At 40.6% G+C, this 18,359-nt stretch overlaps 1 non-coding gene across 1 annotated transcript; it reads left to right on the forward strand.

The window, feature by feature from the left end:
- Positions 1–15,089: 15,089 nt before the first annotated feature.
- LOC112787237 (small nucleolar RNA R71) lies at positions 15,090–15,196 on the forward strand. The gene has a single exon (XR_003194660.1). It is a non-coding gene; the product is annotated as a small nucleolar RNA R71 (small nucleolar RNA).
- The last annotated feature ends 3,163 nt before the right edge of the window (positions 15,197–18,359 follow it).

The following is an 18,359-nucleotide window of genomic DNA, read 5'->3' on the forward strand; positions in this document are numbered from 1 at the left end:
CAGTCATATAAGCGCGCCGACTCCTCACTCGGCTCCACTGTGCTGGCTCTGGGTGAGCGTATCCACGCGTACGCGCACAGTCCGCGTGCGCGTGCGTGTCCAACTTCAATTCTTTGATTTGTTTCATGCTCCTTCCATTCATGCATGCTTCCTTCATTCCTCTTAGCCATTTTTGCCCTATAACTTCTGAAATCACTTAACAAACGGATCAAGGCATCTAATGGTAATAGAGGAGGATTACAATATCTCAACTTTTGATGCAAAAGAAGCATATTTTTATCTATGAGGTGAAATGGGGAGGAGACACGAAATCATGCAGTTTTATATGAATAAGTGTGGAAGATCATTGATAAAATCCTTAGATTCTATGCATAATAAACCCTAAAAATGGGGTTTATCAGGCACTCGCGTCAGTACATCAACGCGTACACGTCGGCCAGCACACGTGTGAGGAGGGAAAATTTGAAGGTGACGCGTGCGCGTCGGCCACGCGTACGTGTGAGAGTTCGATCTGCCAAAAATTTTACTAGGTTAAAAAGTTGTAGAATTTACAATTTTAAACCCCAATCTTCCGACGGGCATAACTTCTTCATTTCAAATCATTTTTCGTCCATTCTTCAAACGACATAAACAACTCGGATCAAATTTCATTTCTAAAAAACTTTGACAAAAAACGGGGATCTAGAGACCAAGTTATACTCCGTCAAAGTAGACCAAAAACCACATTTTCATACAAGGACACAAAGTTCCATTTTCAAAACAAACCAATTTCAACCCTTTTCAAAACCAACCAAAACATACCAAAAATCAACCTCAAGCCTCCTCAACTCATATGTTGACATGTTTGTCAAATTCACAATCCACCAATCCCCCATTTTAACCAATTCCAATCAAATAACTCAATTTCAAATACAATATCATGTCATATATCTTTCCTCATCCCAATTTCCAACAAAACCAATTCCATCAACCATCAATACATACAATCAATATCATCCTTAACATCAATATGGCCTCACCCACAATTTAATCTCAACCAACCATTAAGCATATATCAAAACATATATATCTCTCATGCATCATACCATCAAAATATCAAAATCCACTAATCACATACATAACCACACAACTCATCTCAACCAATCAACAACATCAATAATCCAAATCCTATCTTAGGGCCTCTAGCCTAAATTTTTACACCACATTACATTTTAGATACAGGAAATCAAGACCAAACCTTAGCCGATTTCCCCGCTCAACCCGGAGCACTTCCAAAACACTTTTTTCACAAGCTCTCAAGGCCTCAACACCTCCAAGAACATATTTTTAGCACACCAAAGCCCTTTTCCAACCTTTCCAAACATATATACACTTCCTAAACCACAATATCGCATTCAAACAAATCCACTCAATACCCAAACATCATAAACGAATAAATTCCACTAGAGTTGAGAAGATTACCACACCCAAGGGTCAAGGAGACAAGATTAAGCCTCTCGTTCAAGCTAGTTGGATACTATAACATCAAAAGCTCACAAATCTCAATATTTTTCACCCAATTTTTTCGAAATTAATGCTAGAATTTCCGAGAGGAAAACCTAGATTACCTCAAGAAAAAAGTTGTGGGTTTTGTAGAGCTCAACGCGGTGAATGCGTGGCTGCAAACGGTGGGGCAATCGGAGCTCCAGATCAAAAGTTATGGTGGTTTGAAAATCAAGTGAGAGTTAGAACTTTGGAGGAGTGTTTTTCCCCTTCCGCACACCATTTGAGCATGTTTGAGGATTTAGAGAGGAGAGAGAGTGCTATTTTTAGGGTTTTAGGTTTAGTTTGGTTGGGCCAAGGGCCCAATATGGGTCCGCTTAGCCCAGTTTGGCCCGTTCGGTCCAATCTTGGGCCGATTTCTTTAAAATTGGTACCAAAATTCTCGTTTTAATTTTTTCTAGCATATTAAGCCATAAAAATCATTTTTTTATCTTTCTAGAATAAATTCTAATTTATGGGTTAATTAGTCATTAATTAACCGAGTTTTACATTCTACCCACCTAATTGGGAATTTTGCCCACAAAATTCAAATTCAATTACTTGAGAATAAGTGCGGGTAGTCAGTTCGCATCTTTGACTCAAGTTCCAAAGTATGCTCCTTGATGCATTTGCATTTTTGTCTAGATTAGCTAGTTAGTTTAAGTAGTTTTAGCTTAATTTCATACATTTTATTCAAATAAATAAGCATTTGAATGAAGTTCTCATTACACATGAATATGTCATAGGCTGGGTGATTTTATTGTTGATTCTATGTAAATGACATAAGAAAAGTGTTAAATCCTTGAATTATAGAAGCAGAGCTTTGATGAGATGTTATTTTGTGATTATGGCAGGGACGCGCAAGCGTAGAGGATGCGTACGCGTCGAGAGGCCCAAAATGAAGACTACGCGCACGCGTATATGACGCGAACGCGTAGATACCTGAGCGCTCCGTTCACATGAAAATGCTACGTTACTCTGTAGCTTGTTTAGTGCTACGCTCTCTTCAAAAGAACGCTACGTTCCTCAGCGACGCGTATGCATATATGACACGCGCGCGTGGAAAATGCATTTTCGAAGAGCCACGCGTACGCGTGGGTGACGTGTATGCGTGGAAGGGATTTACGGTCGTTGCAAAAGAGCGCTATATTCTTTTTGAAAGAGCACCTGCAAAAGCTTTCAAAATCTGGAAGTCAATTTTGGCCATCGACGCATACGCGTGAGAGACGCGTACGCATGGGTATGGCATCTGTGAAGAAGCACGCATACCCGTGGATGGAGCGGCAGCGTGGAATATGTAATTTGCCATCCACGCGTACGCGTGAGGGACGCGTACGCATGGGGAGCGTTCTTGGCATGAACGCTACGTTCTCAAAGTGAACGCTGCAAGGGATGTATAGGCGTATAGCACGCGTACGTGTGGAAAGTACTAAAGCAACAACGACGCGCATGCGCATACGACGCACACGCGTGGGTATACGAGTGCTCCGTTCTTCCAAAGAGCGCTACGTTCTCCTAGAAGCAAATTTTTGGATTAATTGGAAGGCCCACTTCAAAAGACTTTCAGGTACACCTGATGAAGGATTGCACTGATATAAATAGTGGGTAGATTGAATCATTAGAGGGCTTTTTGACACTTTGAAAGTAGAGACTTCTTTAGATCTTCTTCGAATTTTCTTTTAGATCTTTTTGTACTTTGACACTTTGAGCATTTTACATTCTGCACTTTTCGTCCTTTCTGTTTAGTTTATGCAATTTTTCTCTTTTCTGCTTACTGGAGCAATAATGAACTAAACTCCACTTTCATTAGGGGGAGAAGCTCTATTGTAATCATAATGAATCAATGAAATTCTTCTTCTTCTCAATTCATTTGGGTAGCTATTTGATATCTTCTATTTTGTTTGTGAATTATTCACTCCGGAAGGGGTTTAATTCAATTGAATGCTTGTGTGAGCCTCGGAAGGGGAATCACTTGCATTAGATTTGGAGCTCTATCCTTCACTACTCTCTTGATCAACACTATTTGGGAGGAATTGAGATCTTGAGAGTTAGTGTGGCTTATGGATGAGAGAAATGAACTTAACATCTTCTCATGACAATTAGATCAAGGAATTGGCAAGATTGATTGTGATTAGAGAGATTGGATTGCCAAGGAATTTGGATCTAATCAATTTCAATCCACCATAGATCTATTCATATGATTGAGAAATGAGTTGAGACCCAATTGATTCATGAGGATTATGATATCTCCAATCCTTGATGAATCACTTCCATTGATTTTTCTTCAATTACGATCTCTCTTATTTCATTTCAATTTAATTTGTTCATTGCTGTTTTAGTTCCCTGCACCTATTTCCCTTATTGATTCAGCAGTTTAAGTTCCAATACAATTTAGATTCTGCACTTTTAATTTCCTACACTTTAAGATTCAGTCATTTACAATTCTTCCAATTTAAGATTCAACTCTTTTAATTTCTTACTCTTCAAGTTTCTGTCAATTTACATTTTAGCTCTTCAGATTTCTTGCAATTTACTTTTTGTTATTCAAGTTTCACTCAAATCACCCACTGTCAGCTTAACTAAATTCATCACCCGACTAAAATTGCTTGATCCATCAATCCCTATGGGATCGACCTCACTCTGGTGAGTTTTACTACTTGATGCGACCCGGTATACTTGCCGGTTAGTTTGTGTGGAATAGATTTTCCCTCATCAAGTTTTTGGCGCCGTTGCCGGGGATTGATTTAGATTAACAATGATTAAGTAGGCGATAATCTAGATTAAGCATTTTCTTTTGTTTTTGTTAAGCCTACTAACTATTTGACATTTTGTTTCTGCTAACTGATGAGTCCATATTTTATGATATATTTTGACTCAATTTGGATAGATTCTTTCACATAAACTCACACTTAAGCACCAAAATAGCATACTTTTGTGTTTTGTCCCTAATTTGATCCTAAATGTAAGAACATGCGTTTTAATGCTTAGATTAGTGATTTAAATTCCACTTTTATGCCATTCGATGCCGTGATATATTTGTTGGATGATTTCAGGTCATTTAGGCAAGAATGGATTGCTAAAAAGTTGAAGGAAGCATGTACAAGGGAGAAAACATGAAGAAAACAAGGAAAAGCACACATATAGAAGTGTGCGTGCGCACAACCCCGCGTGCATGTGCACAAGAATGAATTTCCATGTGTTCGTACGCACGAGTATCTGTGCGCAGCCAAGCGTGCGTACGCACACATCTGTGCATCCGCACAGGTCCCTGCACGTGATTGTATTCATGAAACAAATGCTTCACAATTTCTGAGGCCTCTTGGCCCATTTGGAAAGGCTGGAATGCTGTTTTGGAGTGCTTTATGAAGGAGAATTCAATATATATCAAGAGGAGAGTGATTATTAGGTTTAGTTTTGAGTTTTTCATAGTATTAGGAGTAGGAGTAGTGTAGATAGTAGAATTCTCTCTTAGGGTTTCATTTCCATTTCCATTATAGTATTTTATAGCAAGCCCTGATCTTTGATTTTGCTTCTTTAATTGTAAGTACTCTCAATTTCCTTTTAATTAAAGCACTTTTACTTCCAATTTCCTTTGGTTCAAGTTACTTTGTTCATATTTTTAATTTCTTTTTCTTGAAGTTTTGATCAATGAATTTTATGTCTTATGCTTCCTTTATGTTTGATTGCTTGTTTATGTTTGGTTTTGTTGATAGTTGGTTATATTATTATAATTTTCATTGCAATTTTCCACGCTTTACTTTTATACACACAAGGTGTTTGTGAAAATGTCAACTTTAGATTTTGAGTAGATTTTCACACCTTGGCTTGAGATTTGAGTTCCTAGGATACTAGAGTCATAATGTCCAACATTTAGTGGTAATTCTTGGGGAGTTAGTTGACTATTGTTTCCATTAAAGCTAGCCTTTTACCAACTAGTTTGGTAAGTTGGTTAGGACCTATGGATTAAGGCCAATTATGCTTGCTTGACTTACTCCTCGATGTTTGGGGTTAACTAAGCGAGACTAACTCATGATAATTACCATAGTTGTGGTTATGGCAATGATCGGATTCCTTGGATCCTCATTCTCAAGTAAAGGCTCTTTTATGTATTTTAGAATTTTCACTAGTTTTGATCTTGTTCCCTTTTACTTGCATTAATTACCAATTTTGACCATTGCTTAGTTCTTTGAATTCTTAGTTCTTTTAATCTTTTGTTCTCTTACTTCAAAACCCCTTTTTCCTAACAACCGAAAGCGTAGCAATCTCAATTGCATTCCTAGGGAGAATGACCCGAGGTTGAATTACTCTCAGTATCGGTTTATATTAGAAATTGTAAACTTTGATCGAGCATTACTTGTTGGTTGAGAACTATACTTGCAACGAGGTTATTTCTCTTTCACCGAGAAGAGATTCTTGACCGACGGTTTTGCTCGTATCAAGTTTTTGGCGCCGTTGCCGGGGAAGCATGCAATTGCTGTTATATCTTTTAGTTGATGTAAACATGTTAATAGTGTAAATATCACTTTTTGGTTTTTTGTTTTCTTTTGTTAATAGGATTTTGTTTATATTTTCTCTATGGATTTTTCACACCATCACCACAATGCACCCCAATGGAACCTAAACATTTACCTTTATAGTCATTACTCCTACACACCATCACCTCACTACATATAAAACCAAAACCCTTACCCTCATGAGTTTGATTGTCAACCTTCATCACCTCAATTTTTATCTTCATATATGGATCAAGCCACACAAGAAGTATTTTTCATGCTCATTCAAAAACAACAAGAGTTCCAGAAGAAGCAAGAGCAAGTCATGTCTACCTTAGCAAGAGCTTTGGATCATTTAGCTTCATTATGTTCATGCCACAAGCAAGAAATTCTAGTGGATGAATGTGTGGAACCAAGTGAAAAGTGTGGAGTGAAAGAAGAATTGCAAAATCAAGAAAACGATGTCAAGTCACAACATGAAGCACAAAAGGAGATAAATGAAGAGTTTGTGGGAATTGATCAAGAGGATTTCATCATTCAAGATTTTTTGTCCAACTTGGGTAATTCCTTCAATGACCTTCATGAACCTCCATTGTTAGATTTGGAAGGAGATGTTGATATGGACTTCACGCAACCTTCAATTTTTTACTTAAGTGATGATGAGGAAGATTCAAAAGAGGTTGAGGAAGATTTTAGCTACCAAGAAGTGAAAGTAGTTGTGCAAGAACGAATTGAGTGGGTAAATATTTCTCCAACAAGCTTTCTAGCCCCACATCAATATGCCGTCTTAGAAACGGATTGTCAACTTCAAACCCTTCTTGGAGTAGTGGATGGTAGACGGAAGAACATTAATTGGCAAGGAAATGGAAAGTTCATCAAAGGAGCCAATCCAATATTTAGAGTTCAATTATGGTGCAGGAGTCAATTTAGTGGATTCCGGAGAGTGCACAAGTGTTCTAATGGCGATTTAAGACATTGTTCGTCCGAGTGCAAGGGTGAAGATCAAGAAGAGGATGAACAAAAGACTAGAGTATGGGATCCGGGCATCAATTTCAAGAGTCAACAAAATTGGATCCTAGTTGCTAGCTTGAAGTCTCTCATGAGTTTGATGCAGTTTATTTGGGACTCCAGATGTCAAATCAAGAGCAAACTTGGTTGCAGATTCAAGGAGGAGTGGAAGCATAAGCCGCCCTAACAAGGATCTCTTCACCAAGTCCAACTTAGGACTATAAACCAAAGTGCTAGGTGGGAGACACCCCACCATGGTAATATCCTTCTAGCTTTCTCTCTTTAACCTTTTGTTTCATGAATAATTGGCTATATTATTTGGTTGGTTAGATTTATTTTGATGTTTGTTAGGTAATTTTAGTGGAATAATGTGTTTTAGGAGTTTTATAATGTTTTGGGACTTGAAAACCTACTTTTGATGTCATGTTTGATGCCTTGGGTCATAATTTTTGTTGCAGGAATAGAGTCCTATGCGTACGCACAACCTCATCTGTCTGCATAGTTTCCCTGTTTTTCAGTTCCTGTGCGTACGCATAGCAACGTGCGCACGCACACCCCTAAATGCTCCCTCTATTCCCATCACGCGCACAGCTTGGGCGTGTGTACACTGCCCCCTTTTTCCCTATGTGCGTCCGCACACCTTCCCTGTTCCAAAAAAAAAAAAGAGAACCCTTGTGCGTGTGCATAGCACTGAGCGCACGCACAGCCTTGGACAACCCCCCTGGTCGCAGCGCACGCGTCACTTGTGCATGTGAACACAACCCTTATTTTCCCTCTGTGCGCGCGCATGCTCCCTTGTGCGTCCGCACAAGACGCGAGAAGGCTTCTGCTCGTAGCGCCCGCACGCTGCTCTGTGCGCGAATACCTTTCCTTATTCCTTTTTGTGCATCCGCACACAACCTTGTTCATCTGCACAGGTCACTTTTCGAACGTTAATTCGAAAAAGAGGACTCGCACGTCAGTTTCCCCCAAACCCCACCCCTTTCTTCTTCTCTTCTTCTCTGAACACAATCACCTCCAGTCTCTCAAACCTGCGACCGACCACCTCCACCACCACACCTCTCTCTCTCTCTCTTTCTTCCCTTTCTTCTCCTACATTGCTTCTCCATTTTCCCCTGTTTCTTCCCTGCACCTCTCCTTCCGTCGACAGCCCTAGGCCGCGCCTCCCCAATCTGACGAACAGCGCCAAATCTTGGGCCTTTGGATCTTGAGTTTGAAGCAGTTCTCTTCTTCATTTGGGCTTGGCTTTACTTGCAGAGAGAAAGTGTGAAGTGGGCAGAGACTTTAGCTCAGGACGTTAGGGGTGTTAACGTTTAGTGAAAATATGAGTTCGAGAACGTTAGTGACAATCAACTTTCTCACTAACGTTCCTAAGTAAAAGCCACGTTAAACTTCAACGTTAGTGGCACAAACGTTGCCACTAACGTTGCCTCTAAGTCCTTCGCACACGTTATTGGGACTTAACATTCCCAATAACTTTGAAAAGCCCCCTTTGTTCCCACGTTAGAGCTCACGTTAACTTAGTTAACGTGGCTCTTTAACATGGGCTTGCCATCCTTCGAGAACGTTAGTGACACTCAACATTGTCACTAACGTTCCAAGGTGCCCCTATGTCTCACGTTAGAGTCCACGTTAACTAGGTTAACGTGGCTTCTAACGTGGCCATGCTTAGCCATCCCCAACGTTAGTGACAATGTTGAATGTCACTAACGTTGGCATTTTTTTCACTCATCAACGTTAGCTTCCACGTTAACTAAGTTAACGTGGAAGTTAATGTGGCTCCTTGGGGGGTTGTGTGGTTGCTTCCAACGTTAGTGACAATCTTGGGTGTCACTAACGCTGTCGATCACTCTTGCTTCTTACGTTAGCTCCCACGTTAACCAAGTTAACGTGGGAGTTAACGTGGTATGTTTCTCCTTAGGCCAACGTTAGTGACAATGTTGAATGTCACTAACGTTGGCGTTTCTCCCCCCTTCTAACGTTAGAGGCCACGTTAACTAAGTTAACGTGGACTCTAACGTGGCCACTTATGAGCATTTGCCAACGTTAGTGACAATGTTAAGTGTCACTAACGTTGGCTCAACTTCCTCTCTCCACGTTAGAGTTCTCGTTAACTTAGTTAACGTGACTCTTAACGTGGTCAATGATGGCTTTGAGAGCATTATTGGCAATCACTTTTCTCATTAACTTTGCAAGTTAGCTCCCATTTCCTGCTTCTTTTGGTCCTGAAATCAAGCAATAGAGCGCATCAAAGTTCTAGTCCAAGTCATGGGCAATGCAGCATATAATTTGTCACTAAACTCATGCAAAATCCTCATGAAATAATGTAAAATGCGCAATGTATGCTTGAATCAAGGTGTAAGTGAATATCTACCCAAAACTAGCTTATTTCCTAAGGGAATGCATGAAACTAACCTAAAAACAGTAAAGAAAAGGTCAGTGAAACTGGCCAAGATGCCCTGGCATCACAACACCAAACTTAAAGCTTGCTTGTCCCTAAGCAAGTACTGGAACAAGAGAATGATGAATGGAATGCCAAGAGAAATGAGTCATTCTTGTGGAAGTCATATCACTGATTTTATGGTGGTTTCATGCATAGCAACTTAGGTTCATTCCTTTACTGGCTTTCAGACCGTTATCATGTCCTAAAACACTCACCTTGCTTACATCCCATGATACTTTTTTTCATTGATCCCTTTAATTGTCATTTCAGAGCTTATTGGTGTTCTTAGGCTAAGTGCTCTGTAAGGGGGCAACTTTTTAAGATAAGCTTTCAGCCAACACTCCCGAACCAGTTGGTTCAAGGTGCTAGGTGTTGAAGCACCCCTAAGGACTTACTCCCTCAAGTCTCTCCCCCATACATACACACCACATGCATATAGTTCATTTATTTTCCTTCTTGAGACCTTGGTGTCCAGAACCTCTTTGGGTTACTAAGTGCTCTGTAGTGAGGGTTACTCTTGATAATGGACTTTCAGCTGATAATCCCGGGTTAGTTAACCCAAGTTACCAAGTGATAAAGCACCCCTAAGAGCTTATTCATCCAAGTAGATCCCTCACACAGGAACACCACAGACACATATCTTAAGATCAAAACCATTGGTGCCTAGCCTTATTGCTTACTCTTTTTCTTTTGTTTTTCCACTTTCATTATTCTTTTCTCTTTCTCTTATTAGGATCTTGTCATATACTTAGTCTCATGAGTATATTCAAAGCAAAGTATTCAGGCCAGATAGTTGTCATCCCACCTGATGGTTGAACCAACTTAGCTAACTTATGATCATACCACAAACTCATGAATGTACTCCATAGTATGAACCCCACTCTGGTCTTTTGAAAATACTCATTCTCTTTTCATTTGATTTAAAGGGGACAAGCATACAAGTAAGTAAAGTAAGGATGCAATGACATAAAGACTAGCACACAGAGACCTTCTTCAATACCAAAGACTTAAAAGACAAACTTGAAAAAGGTTTAAACATAACATGGAAGCAAGTTCTATTTTATACAAGATCTTCCTTATTTAAAACATAGAGAAGGGTGGAATAAAGAAGGAACTCCACCACCTTTTACTGTTGTGGATGTCCATGCTCTTTTCCTTGCTTGTCCTCCTTGTTTCCTCTTGCATTTCCTCGCATCCATGCCAATCTTGCTTGCTTCCAATCCTCAAGTGCCTTCCTCACTGACTCATAACTCTCTTCCACCCTTTGTCTTTCTTCTCGTGCTAATTCATCCTTCATTTCTTCATACCTGGCTATTCCTGGATGCAATATTGGCAGCTGTCCCACTAAGTAGCCGAGCCTGGCTTGAGTGTTTATGTGATGTCCTGTCTCGCTCATGTAAACTCCTTCTGCGAATGCCCTTTGCTCGTCCAATAGTTCTGCCTGTTCTATTTGTCTTCGATGCATCTCATGTATGTGTGCCCCTTGATGTGCTTGGATGTTGATCAGCCTCTGAATGGATTCTTGTTGCTCATTTTGCCTTTGTTCCATCCTGTTGAATGTTTCTCCCCATTGTTGTCCTTGACTTAGTTGCTGTTCCATCATTTGCCTTTGCCACTCACCTTGCTGAGTCATCCATCTTAAGAGTGCTTCCTCTTGCTGCCCCATCATCTGTAATTGAAGCTCTTTTTGTGCTCCTTGGCTTTCTAAATATTGTCTAGACAAGCCATCAATGGCTTCCTGCAATTGGTGCATGTCCTAGGTCTGTGGTGCTTGCCCCTCTAAGACTTGTCCTTCCACTGCTTGAGGGGCTGTTCTCTTCCTTTGCTTCCGTTGAGGTAGGGGGGATGCTGCAGCATTCATCCTTCGTACAGTAATTGGGATGCCTTCCTTTATCCACATGGGGTTCTCATCTTCAAAAACCACCCCAGCTTTCTTGCATATTTGGTAAATAGTGCTGGGGTAACCTAACGTTCCTCTTGAGTCGCTTTTCTCTGCCATCTTTCTAATACCTTCAGCTATGAGTTCATGAACATTGATTTCTCCTCCCTTCAGTATACAATGCACCATCGTGGCTCTCTTGACATTCACCTCTGAGTTGTTTGCAGCTGGGAGAATAGACCTTCTCACTAGCTCAAACCACCCCTTGGCTTCAGGAGTGAGATCTGTTCTCTTAATGAACTTTAGTTTATTTCCCGCACCCCTTTCCCAGTCAGCTCCTGGTACACAAATATCTTGCAGAATCTGGTCATAATTGGGGTTGTCCAATCTTGAGTGATAACTTTTTTCTTCAAACTGTATAGACCGTAGCTTCAATGCCCTCATGACACTCATGGTACCAAACTCCACCATCTTTCCGCTCACAAAGCTTGTATAGGACTCATCTTTCTTATCATATCGGACCGCATTTGCATAAAATTCTCTTATGAGATTTGCATTCACTTTAGTGACCGGGTCAGTGAGGAGCTCCCATCTTCTCCTTTCTACTTTCTCTATGATTTCGGGGCACTCAGTCTTTTTAACTTGAAATCCCAGCTCATAAATGATTTCCTTATCAACCATCCACCCGTATTGCAATGCATGATGCAAGCTTCTAAATCTCTTTTCATCATATGGGTGTTCTTCCATGGGTTCCTTTCCCTTCCTTCTTTTAGAACCCGAAGATGCCATGAATGATAGTTAATATGTGAAGGTGGCAAAGTTGTGGAGATTTTTGGTTGTTCAGGGTTTTATTGCACTAAAGAGAGTGAGGTGGGAAAAAGGTTTTTAATGGGGTAGGGAGTGTCTTGTACCGAAATGGAGAGTGGTGAAGAGTGGGTAATGACAATGAAGGTGGGTACGGAACAAGGGTCATTTATATAGAGAAGTTGTGAGAGAATGGAGGGTGTGGATTGATGGAGTGGTTACTTGATGGACGGTTGGGGTGATGCATGGATAAAAGACAAGGATCATCACTTTATGAATGAGATTGCTCGGTCTTTTAGGGGTCCCATTTTTCCAATGTTGCATGGCAACATTTTCCAATGTATTCCCTTTTTAGAACAAGTGTGTAGCCCTTCCTTTTGTGGTGTCCGATCCTTCTTTGTTTAGTTGTCCAATCCATCCCTTTTAATGCTTCTTTTCTTTTCCTATAAAGATAACATAAGGAAAGTGAGACATAATATCAAAAAGACAATTTAGCCTTTACGGCTATAATTAACTAACTAAGTGTGTGTCCCTTTATGTATTTTGGTGGCACCATGGGGTGACACCAAACTTAGTTTGAAGCATTGTGATGAAAAGTTTTGTTCAAAGCTCCCAAGACTAGCATGCATCTTGGTTTGCTATGAACACCAAACTTGTTCCTCACTATATACTGCACAATAAGGACTTCACCAAGTTTGTCAAGTTTGGGTTGAAATTCATAAACATTGATTTTTTTACTATTTTGTAAAAACATATAAAACATGGGTTGCCTCCCATGAAGCGCTTCTTTAGCGTCACTAGCTTGACGTTTTTCCTTCATCAGGGTGGTTGATAGTGCTTAAAGTCCTCCCCTCTTGCTGTGGACTTATATCCATTGGTTGGATCAATGATCTCCACATGTTCCAGGGAAAGAACTCTGTTGATAGTGAAGACCTTAGGTAACTGGGATGGTATAGTGGGGAGATTAGGGGGAATATCTGGGAAGTAAGCTGAGACAACTCTATCCCCTGGAGAGAAGTCTTCCATAGGGATCTTCTTATTTCTCCACCTCCTTGGTACCTTCTTCTTTGTTTCTTTTGAGGTTGCCTTGCCCTCGGTGACCTCTTTTTCTAAAGGAGTTGTGATTCTGTCTTTACCTGCCTCTAGAGGTTTAGGTACCTCCAACTTTTTCTTGAGCTGTGGCAATTGCTGTTTTCCTTGTTTATCAATTAATGGGATCTCAGAATGAACTGGCTGTGCTTCAGTGCTTGTCTCCTCTTTCAGTGTCTCATTATCATCTGTGCTTAGTTCCTCGTCCTCTTGATCTGTTTCTTGTGAGAGTTTGAAAACATTGAAGCTGAGTCATTCATCATGGATTCTCAATATTAGCTCCCCTTTCTCTACATCGATAAGTGCTCTAGCCGTAGCTAGGAATGGTCTTCCCAATATGATTGGGTGAGTGTGACTCTCTTCCATGTCTAGGATGACAAAGTCTGTTGGGAGAAAGTATTTCCCAACCTTTAGCAACACATTTTCCACCACTCCTATTGCTTGCTTTTGAGTTTTGTCAGCCAGTCTGATGATTACATCTGTGGGCATTATCTCATTGATCTGCAGCCTCTTCACCAGGGATAAGGGCAGTACGTTGATGCTGGCCCCCAAATCACATAGTGCTCTATCGAACATAGTTTTACCTATGGCACAAGGGATGTGAAAACTCCCTGGGTCTCTTCTTTTTGTAGGCAACTCAGGTTGAATAAGGGCACTACATTCCTTGTTCATTACTATAGTCTGGCCTCCTTTGAGTGAGCTTTTCCTGGGAAGAAGTTCCTTCATATACTTGATGAATGCAGGCATTTGTTGAATTGCCTTGATGAATGGTATGTTTACATGCAGAGATGCAAACAAGTCTAGGAACCTTGAGTATATTCTCTTTCCCACAGCACCATTGAGCAGTTGAGGGAAGGGTGCATAGAGCTTCAGCAGCTCTTGTTGTGAGATTTCTGGTGCTTGGTGATTTCTATCCTCCTCCTTTGTTGACTTGTCTTCAGGTTGTTCGAAAAGTTTGCCTTGCTTGTCTTCAGTCTCTTGATCACTTGTAGTGACCGTTTTGCAATCTTCCCATCTTACTTTCTTTGCTTCTCCTTTGGGGTTTTTCTCCGTGTCACTTAGGAAGCTATCGGTAGGTTTGGGAATTTTCTCAGCTAAACATCACACCTAGAATTCCAGCTTCCTAATGGTCTCTCCCTGGTTCTTAATATTGGCTCGCACCTCCTCTTTGAACACCTTATTTTCTTGAATCTCTTGGCATATTCCTTCAAGTAAGGTTTCAATCTTAGAGAGCTTGTCATCAATTGATGGGTGATTCGGAGCAGATGTGCTGTCTTGGTTTTGATAGGCGTGTGGAGAAGTGTTGTTGTGGGGGTGTTGAGATGTCCTCTGTGTGAATTGTTGGTGAGCTGCATTTTTGTTGGAGTTGTAACATCTCTGGTCTTGGTTTTGATCTTGCTGACTTCCCCACCCAAAGTTTGGGTGGTTTCTCCATCCAGGGTTATAGGTCTTGGAGTATGGATCATAGTTTTTCCTTGGTGAATTCCCAATGTAGTTGGCTTGCTCTTGACTACCCTCTGCTTCTTCATTCACTCCTTCTTGGGTTGTTGATGAAGTGGAGATTGCTACTACTTGGTTCCTCTCCATCTTCTTGGTGAGGTCAGCCAGCTGTTGGGTAATGAGCTTGTTTTGGGCCAACAGAGCATCTACATTGTTTAGCTCCATTACTCCTCTTGTGTTCCCTCTTTCGGAAGCATAGAAGTAGTCATTTTCTGCTACTGTTTCAATAACATCTATGGCTTCCTCAATAGTCTTCTTCTTGTTCAAAGATCCTCCGGATGAATGGTCTACGGCCTTCTTTGACTCATAAGAGAGCCCTTCATAGAAAATGTGCAGCTACACCCATTCGTTGAACATATCTGGTGGGCACTTCCTTGTTAGGTCTTTAAACCTCTCCCATGCTTCATATAGAGTCTCACCATCTTGTTGCCTAAAAGTTTGGACCTCAGCTCTCAGCCTATTGATTCGTTGAGGAGGGTAAAATCTTGCTAAGAATTTGTTCACCACGTCTTCCCAAGTTGTCAAGCTTTCCCTTAGGAAAGATTCCAGCCACTTGGCTGCCTTGTCCCTGAGTGAGAATGGAAATAAGAGCAGTCTATAGGCGTCAGGATGAACACCATTAGACTTCACTGTGTCACATATTCTCAGGAAGGTGATTAAATGTTGATTGGGGTCTTCTTGAACACCTCCTCCAAACGAACAGTTATTCTGAACAAGGGTGATGAGCTGTGGTTTAAGTTCAAAGTTGTTGGCATGGATTGTTGGCTTTTGGATGCTACTTCCACAATTGCCTAGGTTTGGATTGATGTAAGAGCCCAAAACTCTTCTATCCTCCCCAGCATGATTTGCTCTACCTCTTCCCCCATGGTTGTGATCCTCTTTTTCATGATGGTTTTCCATGTTGTCTTCCATGTTTGGTTCAAAGAATTCCTCTTCTTCCTCAGCACCAACCACTTTCTTTCCTCTTGCCTCCCTCCTTAATCTAAGGAAGGTCCTCTCAGGTTCAGAATCGAAGGAAGTTGAAGCCCCGCTTCTTCTCCTTGTCATACAACCATCAAGTGCAAGCAAGAAAAGATAGGTGTAGAAAGTATTTTGTCAGAATTACTGTTAGTTGTGGGTGATGCAATATATCAAACAGTTAGTGGGTTAGCAAACAGAATTGAAAATAACAAAGAAAAACAAAAGAGTAGAGGGGGAAGGGAAGAAGTTTAACTAAAACAGAAAGTAAATCACTCAAACAGAAAATGAAATTCACAAAATAAAAATGCTCAATCTAGTGATCTTCCAATTTAATCATTGTTGATGCACAATCAATCCCCAGCAACGGTGCCATAAACTTGATGCGGGTGGAAACTGTCTCTCAACAAATTTCCTTCGGCAAGTGTACCGAATTTGTCGTCAAGTAAAAACTCACAATAGAGTGAGGCCGAATCTCACAGGGATTGATTGATCAAGCAACTTTAATTAGAAGAATGTTCTAGTTGAGCGAATCCAGAATTTGGGTTGAGAGTTACAGAAAATAAAATGGTGGGAATGTAAATAACAGAAAAGTAAATGCTAGAATTAAAGGACTGGAAGTAAATGACTGAAAGTAAATTGCAGAATTGTAAATGGGAATGGGGGATTTGCTCATAAAAGTAAATGGCAAAAATTAAAGGGAATGGGTAAGATCAGAGATGGGGAGTTCATTGGGCTTAAGAGATATTGCAACCCTCCGAATCAAGTTCATTTTCATCTCTTCCTCAATCAATGCACTCATTGATCTCCTTGGCAATCATAATTGATTGAATTACAAATTCAATCTCTCAAATCTTGATCAATAGCCAATTCCTTGGTTAATTGCTCATGAGAAGAGATGAAGTATGGTCACTGATTATACCACATGCATTTTCCAAATCAAGTATTGAGAGGGTTATAGTCACATACCCATCCAAACCCAATTTGGTCCAGCATGAGAAAGCATTTCTAGCTTGATCTCTTCATTCCTCTTTCAAGGTTCAGAAGAGATCCAAGTTTGAATAGCTTCTTTTCCAAGATAACTACCCAATTGGATGAAGATCGAAAGCTTTCAAGTAAAATCAAGAGAAAAGATAGAAGAAAAATAATGAAAACTAGTATTGATCCATCAAATTACAACAGAGCTCCCTAACCCAATGAAAGGGGTTTAGTTGTTCATAGCTCTAGAAAATGAAAACAAAGATGGAGAAAACATCATAAAACTAGAAAATGAAGAGAAGGTAAAATACAGAGAGTAGTTCTCTTTTTCCAACTTTCCAGAACTCCCTAAACAATTCAAAGCTACTCCTATATATACTACTTTTCTCAGCTTCTAGTTGGCTCTTCAAATCTTGGGCCTTTGGATCTTGAGTTTGAAGCAGTTCTCTTCTTCATTTGGGCTTGGCTTTACTTGCAGAGAGAAAGTGTGAAGTGGGCAGAGACTTTAGCTCAGGACGTTAGGGGTGTTAACGTTTAGTGAAAATATGAGTTCGAGAACGTTAGTGACAATCAACTTTCTCACTAACGTTCCTAAGTAAAAGCCACGTTAAACTTCAACGTTAGTGGCACAAACGTTGCCACTAACGTTGCCTCTAAGTCCTTCGCACACGTTATTGGGACTTAACATTCCCAATAACTTTGAAAAGCCCCCTTTGTTCCCACGTTAGAGCTCACGTTAACTTAGTTAACGTGGCTCTTTAACATGGGCTTGCCATCCTTCGAGAACGTTAGTGACACTCAACATTGTCACTAACGTTCCAAGGTGCCCCTATGTCTCACGTTAGAGTCCACGTTAACTAGGTTAACGTGGCTTCTAACGTGGCCATGCTTAGCCATCCCCAACATTAGTGACAATGTTGAATGTCACTAACGTTGGCGTTTCTTTCACTCATCAACGTTAGCTTCCACGTTAACTAAGTTAACGTGGCTCCTTAGGGGTTGTGTGGTTGCTTTCAACGTTAGTGACAATGTTGGGTGTCACTAACGTTGTCGATCACTCTTGCTTCTTACGTTAGCTCCCACGTTAACCAAGTTAACGTGGGAGTTAACGTGGTATGTTTCTCCTTAGGCCAACGTTAGTGACAACGTTGAATGTCACTAACGTTGGCGTTTCTCCCCCTTCTAACGTTAGAGGCCACGTTAACTAAGTTAACGTGGACTCTAACGTGGCCACTTATGAGCATTTGCCAACGTTAGTGACAATGTTAAGTGTCACTAACGTTGGCTCAACTTCCTCTCTCCACGTTAGAGTTCTCGTTAACTTAGTTAACGTGACTCTTAACGTGGTCAATGATGGCTTCGAGAGCATTATTGGCAATCACTTTTCTCATTAACTTTGCAAGTTACCTCCCATTCCTTGCTTTCTTTGGTCCTGAAATCAAGCAATAGAGCGCATCAAAGTTCTAGTCCAAGTCATGGGCAATGCAGCATATAATTTGTCACTAAACTCATGCAAAATCCTCATGAAATAATGTCAAATGCACAATGTATGCTTGAATCAAGGTGTAAGTGAATATCTACCCAAAACTAGCTTATTTCCTAAGGGAATGCATGAAACTAACCTAAAAACAGTAAAGAAAAGGTCAGTGAAACTGGCCAAGATGCCCTGGCATCAGTTGTTAGTTAG

The sequence above is a fragment of the Arachis hypogaea genome, chromosome 20 (genome assembly GCF_003086295.3).
Source record: "Arachis hypogaea cultivar Tifrunner chromosome 20, arahy.Tifrunner.gnm2.J5K5, whole genome shotgun sequence".
NCBI lineage: Eukaryota > Viridiplantae > Streptophyta > Magnoliopsida > Fabales > Fabaceae > Arachis > Arachis hypogaea.